Raw genomic sequence first — 16368 nt, forward strand, 5'->3', positions numbered from 1 at the left:
GTTTGACTGACGTGTTCTGTCTTCTTTGCTTGTAGGTGCACAGAAAAAGACTGAGGAGGTGCTGGTTGTTTCCATCCATTGCCCGTTCAACTGCCAGACGGACGTCCTTCAATTGTACGCCACGTGTGGTGTGTGACTCATCTGACCACACATCTCTGCAATTTGTGCTACTGAGTGCTGCTGTGTGCTGACATCAGAAGAAGATGGGCCCTAAGAGAGCAGGTACCAGGTCCTCCACCACCAAGAAAGTTGCTGAGAAGAAGGTACAGAAGAAGGAAGTGTCACTTAAGGCTGGTATGGACCCCCAAACCTTTTTTGGGCCCCCAAAACGTACGCCTGCAGCAGCGGTGTCCGTGGTGCAAGCTGGGGCCAGCACATCCGAATTAGCGGGGGCAAGCCACCAACCCAGGGCCAAGCACATGAGGGTCGAAGAGGTAGCCAGCCTAGTGTTACAAAGCAGTGATACTGAGCCTGAACTTAACTTATCGTTGTCTCAAAGTAGCACACAATCCACGCAAGATGAAAGTGCTCAACAACCGCCGCCAGCAGTAGATGTTCAACAACCACAACCACTTCCCGCAATAGTTGTTGAAAAACCACAACCACCGCCCGCAATAGTTGTTCAACAACAACAACTAAATTCCACAATAGTAGTTGTTGAAGAACCACAGCACGCTATAGTACTTCCTCAAGAACAACAACCACCGTCTCCGCACGCAATAGTGGAAGTTGTTCCTCCCGATGTCGGGGCAGTTCAGGAAGTAGAGCCTCATTCCGAGCAAGAAGAAGAGGAAGCCACTTCTGGAGGTGATCTACTGTCTTTAAATTTACGAAAGGAAAGGAGGGTTAGTGGTAGTGCATCGAGTTCTTCGCATAGCATCCCTTCAGATGACCTTGATAAGGAATGGCATCCACGACGAAGAACTGAGCATTCAAAGGAGAGACATCCTAAGACCAGGCTGGGAAAAAGGAAGGATCCGTCAAGGCTTGAACTTCCGGAGTTCGATGTAGGTGAGCAGGATACTGATGGTGATAAAGACGGGTCTGACACTGACAATGTCATCATCACAAGCGTTATTCCTGGTGCAGAGGATGTAGAGACCAGCATTTTCACCCTATCCAGAAGGGCTGCGATTAGTGATGAGCAGGTAGCACGTGTAACTCCTACACACTCAGCACCCAAAGTAACTCCAGCTCCCATTTTTGCATCAGCGAAGGCCCGGCAGCGTGCGACATCCAGCGCAAGCGCCACCTCAACAGAAGGAGGTAGTGGCAGTACTAGTACTGAACTGTCACATAGGGAAATTCAACAAAAAGGCTCCAGTTCATCCGGCATTGGAAGTGGGTCCTCCTCTTCCTATGGCAGGAGACAAAAGTTTAGCTCCCCAGTCTGGGATTTTTTTACGGTTCACCCACATCAGGAGAACATTGCTATATGCACCATTTGTCATACCAATGTTAGTCGTGGTAAGATTGGTACAAACTATGGTACTGGAGGCCCAACGACCCATATGAAAAAAACACACGCAATTCAATGGGAGAACCACCTTGCAAGCTTAAAAGATGTAAGCACTGGTGTTGGTGGGGAGGATACAGTACTACAAGGTCCACTCATGGAAGAAGAGGGAGACGGTGACCTTCTATCTGGGAGTGGTACACAAATGAGCCCTGTCGCCAGCACTGGAGTGGTGCAGTCCAAATCCTCAGCATCAGCAACTTCTCAGTGGCACCAGAGTCAGCCGGAGACACCAAGGACAAGGAGTGAAAAGTCTGCGTTGAAAGGTGGTCCGTCTAGCAGAACAGAAAGAATTACCAAGCAGCTTACCATTACTGGCATGTTTAGGCAGGAGGGAAAGTACGAGCGGAACCACCCAACAGCCCGTTTGTACAATGCGAAACTTGCAAAAATGTTGGCACTCGACCTTCTCCCATTTTCATTTGTTGAGGCAGTGGGATTTCGGCAATTAGTGGCAACACTCGCCCCAAAATGGGACGTTCCCAGTTGCTACTATTTTGCAAGAGTTGCTATTCCAGCACTACACCACGACGTGCTGGGATTGATTGGGAAAGCCTTACAACAGAGTGTTGTCCATTGTATCCACCTGACAACCGACATGTGGAGCAGTCGCGAAGCCACAGCAGATTACATGTGCATCACCGCACACTGGATCTCTTTTGCAGGTGTGAAAGACAAGTTAACTTCAGGCCTTCTTGACGTTGCTGGGATTTTCAATGACACTCGCAAACATGCAACTGTAGCCATGTTTGGAATGGAGAAAAATCATACTGCTGACAACATTTTGTCTGACTTTAACAGCAAGGTCTTTGAATGGCTGAAACCAAGAGGCCTTAAGATTGGTTTTGTTGCCACCGACAATGGCAGTAATGTAGTGAGGGCAATGAAAGATGGACAGTATTTCAGGGTACCCTGTTTGGCACACTGCATTAACTTAGTCGTGCAAGACTTTCTGAAACATGAACAACAAGTCAGCAACATACTGACCATCTGCAGAAGAATATGCACGCATTTTAACCATTCTTTCAAAGCGCGGAAGCTGCTACGCGTCATTCAGCGGGAGCATAATTTGCCAGTCAAAGCACTGATCCAGGAGGTCCCAACACGTTGGAACTCTACTTATTTCATGCTTGAGCGTCTCTTTGAGCAGTACATACCACTGAATGCTTATGTAATGTCAAGAAGATTAGTGGATCCTACTGTTAATCTTAAAACCCTGACCGTTGAGATGTGGCAGTGGGACATCATTAAATGCTTGACAGAGATGCTACAACCTTTTGAGGTGTTCACACGTGCAGTTAGCAGGGAGGACTGTACTATGGGCCAACCCATCCCATTGTTGTACATGCTCGAGCAACAACTGAAGGAGGTCTGTGAAACATACGAAGGTGACGAAGAAAAAGTTGATGCATGTAGCTTGGCCAAGGCCTTAGCCAACCGCTTATCTGGAAATGCAAGGCTTAAAATGATTGTGTCAGATCCAAATTACATAACTGCAACAATCTTGGATCCACGGTACAAATTGTTTGTCAGCAGTAGCGCAGTCATTCCTTTTTCAGATGGGGATGTTGCCAATTACAAAAGTTCCATAGCTGTGGAAGCTAATGATTTAGAAACTGAACAGCTGTTACTTAAAGGCCTGCCAGTGCCAGCCCAGGACAGTCAAAGTACTCCAGGCCATCCTCCTGAGGCAAGTTCCTCAGAGCATGAGAGCAGTGCGTCCGATTCCCAGCAGGCACCCACAGTACCAAAAGCAGCACCTACACGATCTGATTCAGCAGACACAACCAAAAGCATAACTGCTTTTTTTCTACAGAAGGGGATGGGTAAGTCCGTTGCTGTTGCAAAGGGGAAAGAGGAGCAGCAAAGCCGAGCACCAACGAACACTGAGCTGATGGTTCAGGCCTATCTGGATGACACAACAGAGGTGTTCATGGAGCAAAGCCCATTGGTCTATTGGTATGAAAGAAGGAGACAGTGGCCAGTGCTGAGCAGGCTGGCGATAAAGTATTTGGCTTGTCCTGTAGCCAGTGTCGCCTCTGAGCAGGTTTTCAGTGCTGCTGGTGCCATTGTGACATTGAAAAGGATCAGTCTCTCCCCCAAAAGCGTCGAGAGGCTGACAATGATAAAAATGAATCAACACTTCATACAACCAGACTATACTGTACGTGAATCAGAGCAGGATGAAGAAAGCGAGCCCGAAGAATTCATCACTGCTGGGTTACATGACCTACTGCTGTCCGGACCCACAGAGTTTGAGGACGAGCACCTCTTCCCTGACCAATAGGCTTTTAAATTGTTACTTTTTCCCTTCTTTTATTTGTGTTATTTATTTTCTTATTAAAAATGACTTTCTGGTGCAAAACTGCTAATCTTAAAATAAAAAGCTCAACCAAATCCATCCCCACCACTCATTCTTTTAATGTACCTACTGGAGTTGCACACCTGTGCATTTATTTGCGCTGTATCTTTTTTATTTACCTCCTGGAGTTGCACGCCTGTGCATTTATGTTCCATGTTGACTGCACTCCTCTGAGTCTTGCTCCATCTTCTTGACTCCCACTCAAGTCAATACAATTCCATCTTGGCAGCCATACATTTGATGTTGTAGATGGAGTATAGTACAATAACAATAATGTAGCCTCTAACAGTCCCTCCATAACAAGTGAACCGTACATGACTACAGCCATCCTCTATTTCATTTGAAATCTGCAACTCATAATAACTGCCTTGCTGAGTCTTACTCTTAAGGCTACCACCTCTGTCTGCAGCCATTCAGAGACGACTCTTCTGTGTCAAAAGAAACTTGAGCAGGCATCCACAACTGAAGTCAACTTGTTGTGACTCGCATTACAAAGGCTCGGCAGCATCTGTGATCAATCATCTGACAGTGAAAGAGAAGAGCAAAACAGGTATATTAAAAAATGAATGATGCCATGCATTGCATTGGATGTATTTTTTTGCTGACTCTGAGCAAATGTGCATGGAGTTGAAGTATACTAGTAACTTCAGTTCAGACTCACGTGATAGCCAATTTTTCCATGTTATTTACTAATAATAGAAATTATTTACGCACTTGTGTTCCTACTACTACAGATGCAGTCAGGACTTAATTTATCGTAGTCACTCACTACAGACTGAGTTGCTGATGATAATGATGGTGACCACCATATCTTTGCTGTCAGGCAGTTGGATCTGAGCTGATTGATGCACGATGTTTCTTGGAGTGGAATACAAGGTAATAAATAAATACAAATAAGAGGCACAGCACAGTAGACCCAGGCTACTACATGTTTGTGCACTGTGCTGTGGTAGAGTACAATAGTGGTATGATTGATGACTGAGAATGACGCATTGATTTTGTTGATTAATTTTGTAAATGCTAGGTTGCTTTTTCAATTTCATTCACCTTTCTGTGGCTCTGTGAAATTTTTAGGGAAATGCAGTTTGTATAACGGGCAAACCTGTGTCGTCGTGGGCCTGTTGTTGTGTGCTGGCTCCTGTCTTTTTTTGTACTTCTAGATTAAAAATGATATGCAACTAGTAGACTTATACAAATTGTATCCAAGCCGCCTCAGTCTGAAAGTCCTCTCATACGACTACTCCTCTGGTATTATTTTTTTTATCTTCACTGTATTACAATTTGTTTAGGTCATTCACATTCTTTTGTATTTGCCTTTTCTTTTTCAGGCTGGACGTCTTTCACCCACTGCTTTATAGTATGAGCATCAACTCTCACCCTTACCACAAATCCTCATCATCAAGCAATTGGATTGCGGGAAACAAAGAATGATATTCAGCGTGTCCTTTTCTTACGTTCATTGCTTACAATCATTGGCTAGCGGATCAACATCATAAATCATCGTCTTCATTGTTTTGCTTTTGTTGTCTCCAATCTCCATGCGTACTGTTTTTCTTTCTCAAACCTTTCCCAAAACCCCCGTACCCATCCATTAAACAAACCCTAACCCTCTTCCCCCGGGCTGCGTGGTTACATTGAGGTGTGATGTTTCTTACATTAAATATACACCAACAATTTGATCACGCGCTTGCTGGGACAGATGTGGTGAAAGCAACAACAGTGAAATGTCAACAAGGCATGGCCAGGATCTTCTGCGGCTTCCCAACTCAAGCTCTGTGTATAACGCCAAATAATTTACCATTAACATCAAACAACGAATGCATCTAATGAATTGGCGTAATTTTTTGGGTTTAAAGTTTAAAGCATTATGATTTAGAAAAGTTTGACGTTGCCGTGAGTACTACAAGTATAGTTGAACTTCTTATCTTCTCTTGCACTTAGTTTCCAGTCCCCAAAACCATTGTTTTGTTTCAGTTTAGCAGTTGCAATATTGGGTCACCCATGCAATGTACTGTACTTACTTATACTACCCCCACATTGTCTGTCACGCAAATGACTGCCTCTTTCTTTTTGTCTCTAAATGCTACTGGCAGGGTCTGTCTACTACTACTATCACAGAAGTTCTGATTCTGAACCACAGATTCTTCACCATTGTCTTGGAAATCAAATGCAGCCCTTGCAGTGCCACACTTCATCATAAATCATCATCATCTCAACAGCAATCACAGGTAAGATAAGTTTGCAGTGAGGTATAACGCAAGACAGACTGGTCGTTCTTCTAATACTACAAATATAACTCGGTGAGGGTTTACCGCATCTATCTGTTTGCATGTTAAAGATGTGGGCAATATATTTTATTATTAAAAAGCACTGTCCGCCGACCTGCATGGCCAAATTAAACCTTGCGAGGTTGCACAAGGTACATTATTTGGTGAAACACTCCCCCCTCCAACCCCCCAAGAAACGCAAATGAACTTCAAATGTTTTCTTTTGAACATAACTTTCTTTCTCGTTTATTTTGAACATAATCTAATATATAACTAAAGATGATACAAAAATAAAATATATATAAATCCTACACCACAGCTGTCCCTACCCGCCTCCCCTAACCCCAACCAAATTCCCACGCTCAATGTAATGTAAAAAAAAAGTAAAAACCCAACACCCAATTCCCACCCACCAACAAAAGGATTGAAAAAGGGGCAAACAGGGTCCATCTCATAGCCGGCGGGCTTTTAAGTGTTGATCCACCAGGATCTTTACACGCTCCTCTATTTGTCTTTTTGTCTGACTGCTTTGAGCCTCCAGCCTGGCTACCCGGAGGAGAATTTTTCTCTGGAACTGGCGGCACCTACATTGGCAGCCATGTTGTTGTGGGGGGGTGGACGATGCGGGGAAAATCTGGCGGCGGGCGGCTGCCTGACCACGCCGACGTACTCCTGCAGGCTTGGGGGCCGGGGCATTTGAAGAGGCAGCAGCTGCTGCCGCCGCCTCCTCCTCCTCCTCCTCGGCCTGAGCCACCAGCCGGCGGTAGGCCTCAACGATGGCCTGCAGTTTCCGCTGACGGGCCCGGACTGCCAGCTCCTTCCTCGTTGGTTTAGAAGGAGTAACTATAAAGAAAGAGGCAGAATTGTTGTAATCAAAAATCCCAGCAAATCAAGAACACAAAATGTATCCAACACATAGTGGGCGGCACAGTACAGTAGCAATAGCAAGCAAGCTGAGTACCTAAATGTTGTTTTATCTATCTTGAACATTCTACGCCTTATATACTTCATTTGTCTGACTTTTTGGCACGGCATTATGCCTGCCCTAGTAACATAGCATGGGTGTACTTCAACGGTCACATACGAACACCTGTCTTTTTCATATCTCGTTTTTTTATATCATATACTCTGTGCTTCCGGGAAAAGTGACAGTCTCAAACTAACATTAATTAACAGTGGCCAGCTAGTACTAGTAAATGTCTACTCTAGAGACTATCATTCTTTATATCGCGCAACAAACGTTAGGTGGTTTGTGTTTCGCCAGCAACGACCCGGAATGCATCCAGTCGTCCCCTCCTTCCCTTGCCTTTGGGTTTAACCAAAACACCGCTGCCGACACTAGTATTCACTATCCACTAACCACCGATATTGGATGTGTCTCCCACCCACGCAGGCAGCTGTGTTTTCCCCTTTCTATGCTTCCACAACAACCCACGCATCCAACTGCTCTCAAACACCTACATTGCTGATTCCAAAGTATCCTTCTATATGATATGATTGGTGCTTTTTCCTTGCTCCTTTCATCATACTTAAAATCAATCTCCTGTTAATCCATCGCGGTCATGTAATGTTGTGGATAAGACTTTTTTAGTCTGCCACCAACCTTTCACAGCTGAGTTGTAGTCACATAGAAGAGGCCTGTATAACTTATTTTATCAATTCTCGCCGGTGGTAATGCTTTTGCTAAGCTTGGTAATGACAAAGGTGGCGTCATATATTGTCCAGTAGAACTTCAAGTTCATTATAAATATCAGAGTACAGTGAGGAAGTTTTCCCCACCCACCAAGTAATGCGGATCACTATTGAATGTAACTTACCATCGCCCACCGTTGTTGGCTCCTCCCCCGGTGCTGCCGGTGCTGCTGTAGGTGCCTCTGGTCCTCCATTCCCCTCCGGGATCGCCTCTGCTGATGCAGTCGCAGCGCCGCTGCCCCCGTCGGCACTGGTGGATGGTACTGGTTCTGCACAAATAAAAATAAGTAATTAAGTACACCTTTTTAGATGGATGCACAGCCCCCATTGTACTTGTTCACCAAGAATGGAGTTCTGCAAAACAGTTAAGTACAACGTAATCAGTAGTAGTCCACATTGCCTAGTACAGCAGAGTAAGTAACACATTACACATATTAGCATTTATTTGGTATGGTATGGTACCCAAGCTCATCTCATCTATACTGCTACTCTAGTCCTTGGAAAGTTAGACTGAACCATGTAACCTAACCAGTTTGTACATCAATGACATGTCTACAGTTTTGCGCATGCTACCTCACAGCTTGTTGCGCAGTACGAGAAGACGCCTTTGAGGCCACATGATAGTTCAAAGCATACACCTGAAGAGTTTGGAAAATAGAAAGGCCCGTATTTATTTTTTGAATGTGGATTGTGGAATCGAGTTTGCTTACAGCCTCAGGTTACACCTTTTTTTTAGCATGACAGCTAAAAACGTTGAATAAATGTATGTAATGTTTTCATACTGTCTAACGTGCACCACTTTTGTCATTATCTTTCGGCAGATGAGAAGATTTCCTTCTACGAAGCAAAGATTTCCAGAGCTTACCAAAAAGAGGCATATGCAACCAGTATACGTTCAATGGTGAGGGGTCTCCGACATTTCCCACATTTCCCTATTGTGCACTGGTAGCTGTACAAATGTGGATTACTTTTTATTCAGCCTTTTTTAACTCTGGATTTTTTCTTGTGGCCCTGGCCTTGACGTATTTCACGGAACAACTTAAAAACATTGATGTTACTTACTTAGTTACTTCTAACAAAATAAAGGTTTTGAAGTACCACATTGACTCGGAAGTATATTTTCAGTGTCTGTTGTCTTGTAGACTTACACGAGAGAGTGAGCAAAAGGGGGTTACTTAGGTTATGGATTGTGTAATAAAAGCATTTGGCATCTTCATATTGGGGTTCTGGAAAGGGGTAATTGAATAATTGACCAATGACTGAGCCCATATAGGTTGTCGTTCATTGAATTGTGGGTTCATCTGAGTTCTGTGACTGAGGTGTAAGACTGTAAGTAAGTAAGGTCCAACCTGCCTATCACCAACAACATCCAATTTTGTGGTGCATACATAGTTATGTATGTGACTGCATAGAAGAATACCCGCAAGAGTAGTAGTGGTATTCATTACTAACGCTTACAAAATAGTAGACCAACATCTGGATGCATACTTGGTTGGTGTCAATTGGCAAAGAAGAGACATTACAGAGGAAAAAGCATAAGACAGGAGTGGACCCTGTGCCTTCCGCTATTCTATCACAGATTTTTTGAAAAGATTAATACCTTAACTAAAGAGTGGGCAACAGGGCAAGCTTACCTACAGACAGTCTAGTAGTAGCACAGAGAGTCATAGGAGAGGCTCTTTCAAGGAACAGAAAGGCAGGGACATATAGTAATACCCAAAATTTTGAAAACATAAAACCAAACAAGCATTTGTCAAAATTTAGTTAGGTGAAATGTCATTAATCGGTTGGAAAAAAAGCTCCATTAGAAAGTTAGGGAAATATCATTGTTCCAAAAGAAAACACTGTTGGACTTACTGGGGACAGCAGCAGGATCCTCAGTAGAGGAGCTCTGTGCCTGTGGTTCTTCGCGTTCACCCGCCGACTCGGTCCCAGTCTTCTGCTTGCCCCTGGGTTCTGTGGTTCATGCAAGAAATAATAATAAAGAAAGAGGAAAACATTGAGTGCTGTGAAACATAGACAGCATTTCAAAAACCACTGCTACAACATTAAAAGAAACAAACATTGGTCTACCAAATGACTACTGCCTTGCATGATTCACTGACTAGTGCATATACTTGGAGAAAACAAATCAAATGTTCTATAAACATTCTGATTGCAGATTACTAAGTAACACAGAGGCAGTAAGACCTGAACAACACCACCGATTCAAGAATGGGGTAATCAATCAATTATCTGTAAGTAGCCATTTCTTTTTCATTTTTTGCCAGCAAAATGCATAGATCACAAGGAGGAGACATGCTTAACTTTGTGCATACTTACTAACACGAAATTGTACGTTCATGGCATCATATTTGGTTTTGATACTGACTGAATGCTACTGCTGCCCTACCCACTCAATAAACAAACTACATCAGTTCTATGGAGGGCTGAGGCAGGGGCGGCTCTAGGCTCATGGTGGTCCTGGACTCCTGGCCAGGGAGCGTAGGTGGGGGGCCCGGAAGAGGAGGTCGGGGCGGAGCACGGAGGCCAGTGAAGAGGGGGGAGTCAGGGTGTTTGGAAGTGGAACAGAGCCGGAGGCACCAAATCCCTGCCAGGGGCCGCCAGGCAAATATGTATCCATCCTCTGAGGATTATTACATTAAGGATATATATTGGTGGGGTGGCCCCTGGCGTTTGGTGGCCCTGTGCAGTTGCACAGCTTGAACATGCCTAAATCCGGCCCTGGCTGAGGTAAGAAGAACAAAGTAACTTTTGCATTCATTGCCAGAGGAGGATTCATGCAGAAGAGAAGGCCGTGAAAAAAAAATGATACAATATGCATTGCAAACACGTACAATTATCCATCAACGGCTATTTCACTGACGGACAAAGGAAGGGGACAAGACTATATTAAGCATTAACTAACTTCAGTTCTCTACAATAAAGAAAATCTCACACCAATAAACAGCAACAGCTAGCACCAAATTGAACACGCAAGAGTCAGTGAAGATGAAAAAGCGCAGCACAGACCAGTGTCATACAATTACAGTAGATATAATAACGGAATACATCGGAAATGTAACTAGGAGCAACAGTCATCGCGTTACTTATTCAGCCAAGATTTACAAAGATACAATAACAATACTTATACTACTATAGAGATATATATTATACACACACTTTTTTTTTTTGGGTAGCCACTCACCAAGACCCACGACCTCGACGCCAAGCAGATCCAACAGGTCCTGCTCCCGGTCCAAAATGTCTGCCCAACGGTGGGTCAGCTGATGGTGGGTACGCCGGATACCGGAGCAGCGGAAGACTGCCCGGCGCACCTTCACCCACCGCCGGAGACGCTCCTCAATATGGTGGTAGCCGGAGCCGGGCCTGCCACCTGCTGCCAACATCAAGGGGAGGTAGCGCTGGATAAAAAACACCAGGGCAGCCACCTCCTCCTCCCCAAAAAGTTGGCGGGGCCTCACCCCTAGGGGGCGCATTCTGCCGCAAGGCAGCCGGGTTTTTTGGGGCACTGGCACCTTGCCCTTTGAGCCGCCACTGCTGCTGGCGCCCTTGACCATGGTTCTGGGTGGAGGGGAGAAGAAAAGTTCAAGACAAAAAGGTAGGGGAAAGAAGAAGCAAGGTAAAAGAAGGAAGTAAAATAAAGCAATAGAAAAGTTGTAAAAGTAGAAATAAAATAAAAAATATAAACCTAGGCACAGAGAGAAATAGGTAATAACTAAAGAAAGTTTGAAAAAGTGGGTAAAAAGACAAGGATTAAAGAGATTTCAACAAGATGCAAAAGTAGGCCCAAAACCATAGCCAGAGTGTGTGATCCAAGATGGCTGCGCCCATCGCGACCGCATGGGTAGGTTCGTGCGATATTTAGCGCGATCACGCACTTTTGTAGTGCGAACGAGAAGATGAGTTCCCGAACATGTCTTGCACAACGCGACCACGTTAATTGTGACCCGGAACAGGAAATAAGGGAACGCAAGTAGGCGGGACAAACTTCTGGGGTAATTTAGCGTGCTAGCCATCCCAAGCATGCAGGCAACGCCCCGAACACACGCACCGCGCTCCCGAAGACGAAAAACGGCGCGCGAACGGGCCCAGCAAGCAACTCCGCATGGCTGTGGAGCTACGCGTAGCTCGCGGAGTGCAACTACGTCTTCGTGGAGCTCCGCGGAGTCCGACTCCGCGAACTACGCCCAGGGTTAGTCCTAAGGCAAAGTGGAGTTCTGGACTTTTTGGTTCCGTCCAGAGGTGTCAGGGACAACACCCGAAGACCCCTGAGTTCTACCTGTCTCGGTGCACAAATAAACAGAAACACGGGCTTCTCGATGGTGGCGTCAAAGACCAAAGGTTTATTACTGCAGGGACACAGAAGTCACAGAAACTACAGACGGGCAGATTCTAGGAGCCTGTTCGATTTGTACAAAGTGGGTTGCTCCTTAAATACTAAATTTTCAGCTTGGGGCAAATTCTTTACATGCTAGTAAATTTCTAAACCTTCATGTCCTAAACAATAAATATTTGGCGTTACACAAGAATCGTCAACAATATCTGATGTCAAAACATTACGAACGAGGGGTTCCCACTGTTCCATCATAATCCCCTGTCAGCTTTTCATTCAAGAGCCGGACCGCCTCATCGTAAATTTCGTTACCTCCCCCTAATAAAGGCCCAGAAGGAAAGGAGCAGAGCCAGGTGCAGAAGATAGAAAAGCAGGATAAGAGATGTATGTGGGTCGTAAATGGGCAAGGCTACCAGCTTCGGCCGCCTAATCATGATCAGGCCAATGAACACGAGAACCAGTATAGCAGGACTGGCCTCAGGCTGGGGAGGCAGCTTTTGCCGAGTCATGCGGCCACAGCGTTTTCTGTCCTAAGGTGCACGTGTCACTAGCAAGGTGAATCGTCGGCTAAAGCTTACGTGTCCTTAAGTGAAAGAGGTCACTGCGTGTCCATTGACTATGTGAGGGCAAGAATACAAAATGGCTGCCGTAATCTAAGATGGATGCCATGGGTAAATCAGAAATGTGTTTATTACAGGAGTGCTCTTGCTCGTAGCATAGCGCAAACACCAGGATATGCTAAATGGATCATTTGCGGTTCACTGATACCAAAATGATGAGTTTACGACAATGTTGAAAACACAGGTTCAAATCGTCACGGAACCTCAGACCCTCCTTTTGCCCTTACATAGGCAATTACTCAGTCTATATCAGAGTCTATCTCGATGTTCATTAGGTCAGTGACATGTTGTTGCATCATCATCCTTTCTCGTACCTTGTCTCCAAACACAGGTGGTTTTCTAAAACAGGTTGCAGCACAGAGGCTACACAAAGCGGGACCACATTGGATAATAAGGCAGCACGAGAATAGGAATATTAGGATGATACCAACGACCACCAGAACCTTCCATCCCCACGCTGATAGTAGAGTCCAAAGCCACTCCATTAAGGACCAATTTCCCTTGTCTACATGAATAGAGTCAGAAATCTTGTGTAGCTTAGAGATCGCTTCATATACAGTCGGAGCATTATTGGGAATTAAAACACAGCAGCTCGATTTGATCATTCTGCATACCCCACCTCGATCTGCAAGTATTACGTCTAGAACCATACGGTTCTGCAACGTCATGAGACGATCCGCCTGGAGCGCAGCTGTTAAGTTACTAAGGGCACCAGCAGTTTCTGTAATAGTAGATTCAACTACCCGTGTTAGCTGACGTAGATTTCTACTATTGGCCATAGGCCCCCAGAACGGAAGGAAACTTTTGAAGAAGTCTCCGGCTTCCTGACCAGCGGTATCTTCCTTGCTGAAAACACCTCTTGCTACTCTGGTCTTGTGATAATCTGGGGAAGCAGTCTACGTAGGAGGCAACAGTCGAGCAATATAGCATGAACCTGAAAAGTCAGCAGGCAGCCATGTATATGCTCTATCCTGACAGATGAAGTAGGTACCCTTAGCAGTTAGGAAGGCAGGGGAGGAGTTCGACGGATACACGTAAGTCTCAACACAGTCACTCCTCCCTAGCCGAGCTCTTGGATTTCTCCCATTTCCTTGCAAGCAGAATTGACCTCGGTGAGGTACGACCCAGACTGGAGTTGAGCTTTTACGCTTGCTTTCACTCAAACTAATACTATACTCCGTAGAATTCCAACTCAGATAAACTTGTAGTTCATCTCTAGGGACAGATGGGGAGTTATTGACGTCTTTAATCATGTCAGTTATTCCCTTTATCAAGGCTTTATTAACAGATGTATACTTAGCGGAGCGTGGAGGACGCGGGGGATATGTTTCGAGAGCATAGACAAATACAGTTTGGAAGGCCCGACATGATCCATTATAGCTAAAAGGCAAGACCAGATAGGGAATGCCTTTATCCATAGTGTGGGGTATCAAACCACATACCCAGCAGTCTGTTGTGTTAACTACCAGTTGGTGTTGATGCAATAGTTGTACAAAAGTGTTATTTATGAATTCTGAGCGTCGAGCTTGCTCATGTTCAAGGAACGAGTGAAAAGAATGATAAGAAGCAACAGTAGAAGAAACAAGATCAAGGGGAGGCACTGTGGTTGTTACCGGTGTAAAAATTAAATGCATACCAAAGATGATTCCACCCACCAACGTTATTAAAACTATCAAAAACGTAATTGCACATTGCATCAGAAAACATTTGTTATGAAGAATCTTGTAAAGTCTATTTCTGCGAACATAAATTACATTCTCTCAGTGCAGCTCAGGAAGCTCCATCTTCTACAACCGCTCGCGACCACTGATGATGTGTACGTAGTTGAAAACGCCTCTATCAGCCCTGGGAGTTCCCAGAACTAACAGAAAGGCCGACCTTGTGTCTGGCCCCCGCAGATTCAACTAGGCACACAGCCACGACCCTACGGCTACCCAGACGGCAAGGCAATTAAAACAACATAGAAAAATACAGAATATTAGCAAACTTCCTGGCTGGCTGGAGGCAATGTATCAAATTGAAATGTGAAAAATAGGCAGTTTCCTGCTTTATTAGTTTTTTGAATGAGATCGTAGGTTGTATCTCAATTTTCCTGGCGTTGTTTGATCCGGAAACAGTCTATTTTCAGCAGGGGTGGCAATGTTCAAGTTCGCCGATGGCAAATGTTCCTTTGATGCAGAGGACAAATGCTCGGAGTTCAAAGGAGCAGTTTCAGAAGGGGAGTCAGAGTTCGGTGAATCAGTAATCAGTTCTGCATCGCTGAAAGGAATGTATTTAGGAACTGGTTCAGTTTCAGAAGGACCGATTCCTTTTTTCACCCAGTTGTCATAAGGAAGTGGAAGGGGTACACGTTTTGCGTGCGTCGCATGGATCCAGTTCTTTCTGCCAGCCACACGTATAGCAGTCCTCGTCGCCAACAGGACCTGGAATGGTCCGACGAATTTGGCTTGGAGATTTCTTGTCCGTCCAAAGTTCCTTATGATGACTTGATCACCGGGTTTCAGCTGATGACCTGGACTCTCCGGTGGCTTTGGCAATGCATCGAAAACCTGTTGATGAATAAGACTCAATTTAGCAGTCAAGTCGAAAAGGTAATCAATTAGCATTGGATATTCCAGCTGCTTAAATTCCTTCGGTCTAGGTACCCCCCCAAATATTCGCAGGTCGACCGAATACAATCTCATAAGGGCTAAGCCCTACTCGAGAATGTACAGTCGCTCTTGTGGATAACAGAGCCAAAGGTAGTGCATCTGGCCAGGACAAGCCCGTGGAGGCTTGTATCTTGGCCAGTTTCAGCTTGAGGGTGCCATTGTAGCCTTCCACTAAACCAGCAGACTGGGGGTGATTCGCACTGTGGAACTTTTGCTTTATCCCTAAGCCCGCACACACACTCTGCATAACTTTCCCTACGAATTCACTTCCATTATCTGACCATACAATCCGTGGCATGCCGAACCTGGGGAAGTATTCCTTGAGAAGGATTTTGGCAGTGGACAAGGCAGTATTGTCCTTTAGTGGATATGCTTCGATCCACCTTGAAAAAGCACAGACTACCACTAGGACGTACTTAAGATTACTGCAACGATCCATGTGAATGAAGTCTAACTGGATCACTTCGAAGGGGCAAGAAGGAGGAGCGAAGTGACGAGCGGGTGTGGGGATTCCCTTGCCAGGATTATGCATCAGGCATATCATGCAATTTCTCACCACTCTTTCTGCACACTTACTAATTCCATCATTTTTCCAGACTGGAGCCAACATCTTACAAATCCCTTTAGAACTGATGTGCGCTGCTCCATGCGCCATCGTTACTACTGCAAGCACATACGCATCAGGCAACATCCAACGCTGCTGTTCCGACAAATCGATCCAACACCCACTCGAGTCCAATTTACCCGTATTCTCTTTCCATGCAAGCTTTTCCTCCTCAGTCGCTTCTTCCTGAATTGCTTTCACACTTTCCACTGTATCCTCACACATTCCAGACTCAGTGATCCATCTTGCAGATGTTGCAACATACATTCTACTCATCGTATTTCTAGCTGTCTGTTTAGCGGTCTCATCAGCAAAAGCAT

The sequence above is a fragment of the Lissotriton vulgaris genome, chromosome 1_1, assembly GCF_964263255.1.
Source record: "Lissotriton vulgaris chromosome 1_1, aLisVul1.2, whole genome shotgun sequence".
NCBI classification, from domain to species: domain Eukaryota; kingdom Metazoa; phylum Chordata; class Amphibia; order Caudata; family Salamandridae; genus Lissotriton; species Lissotriton vulgaris.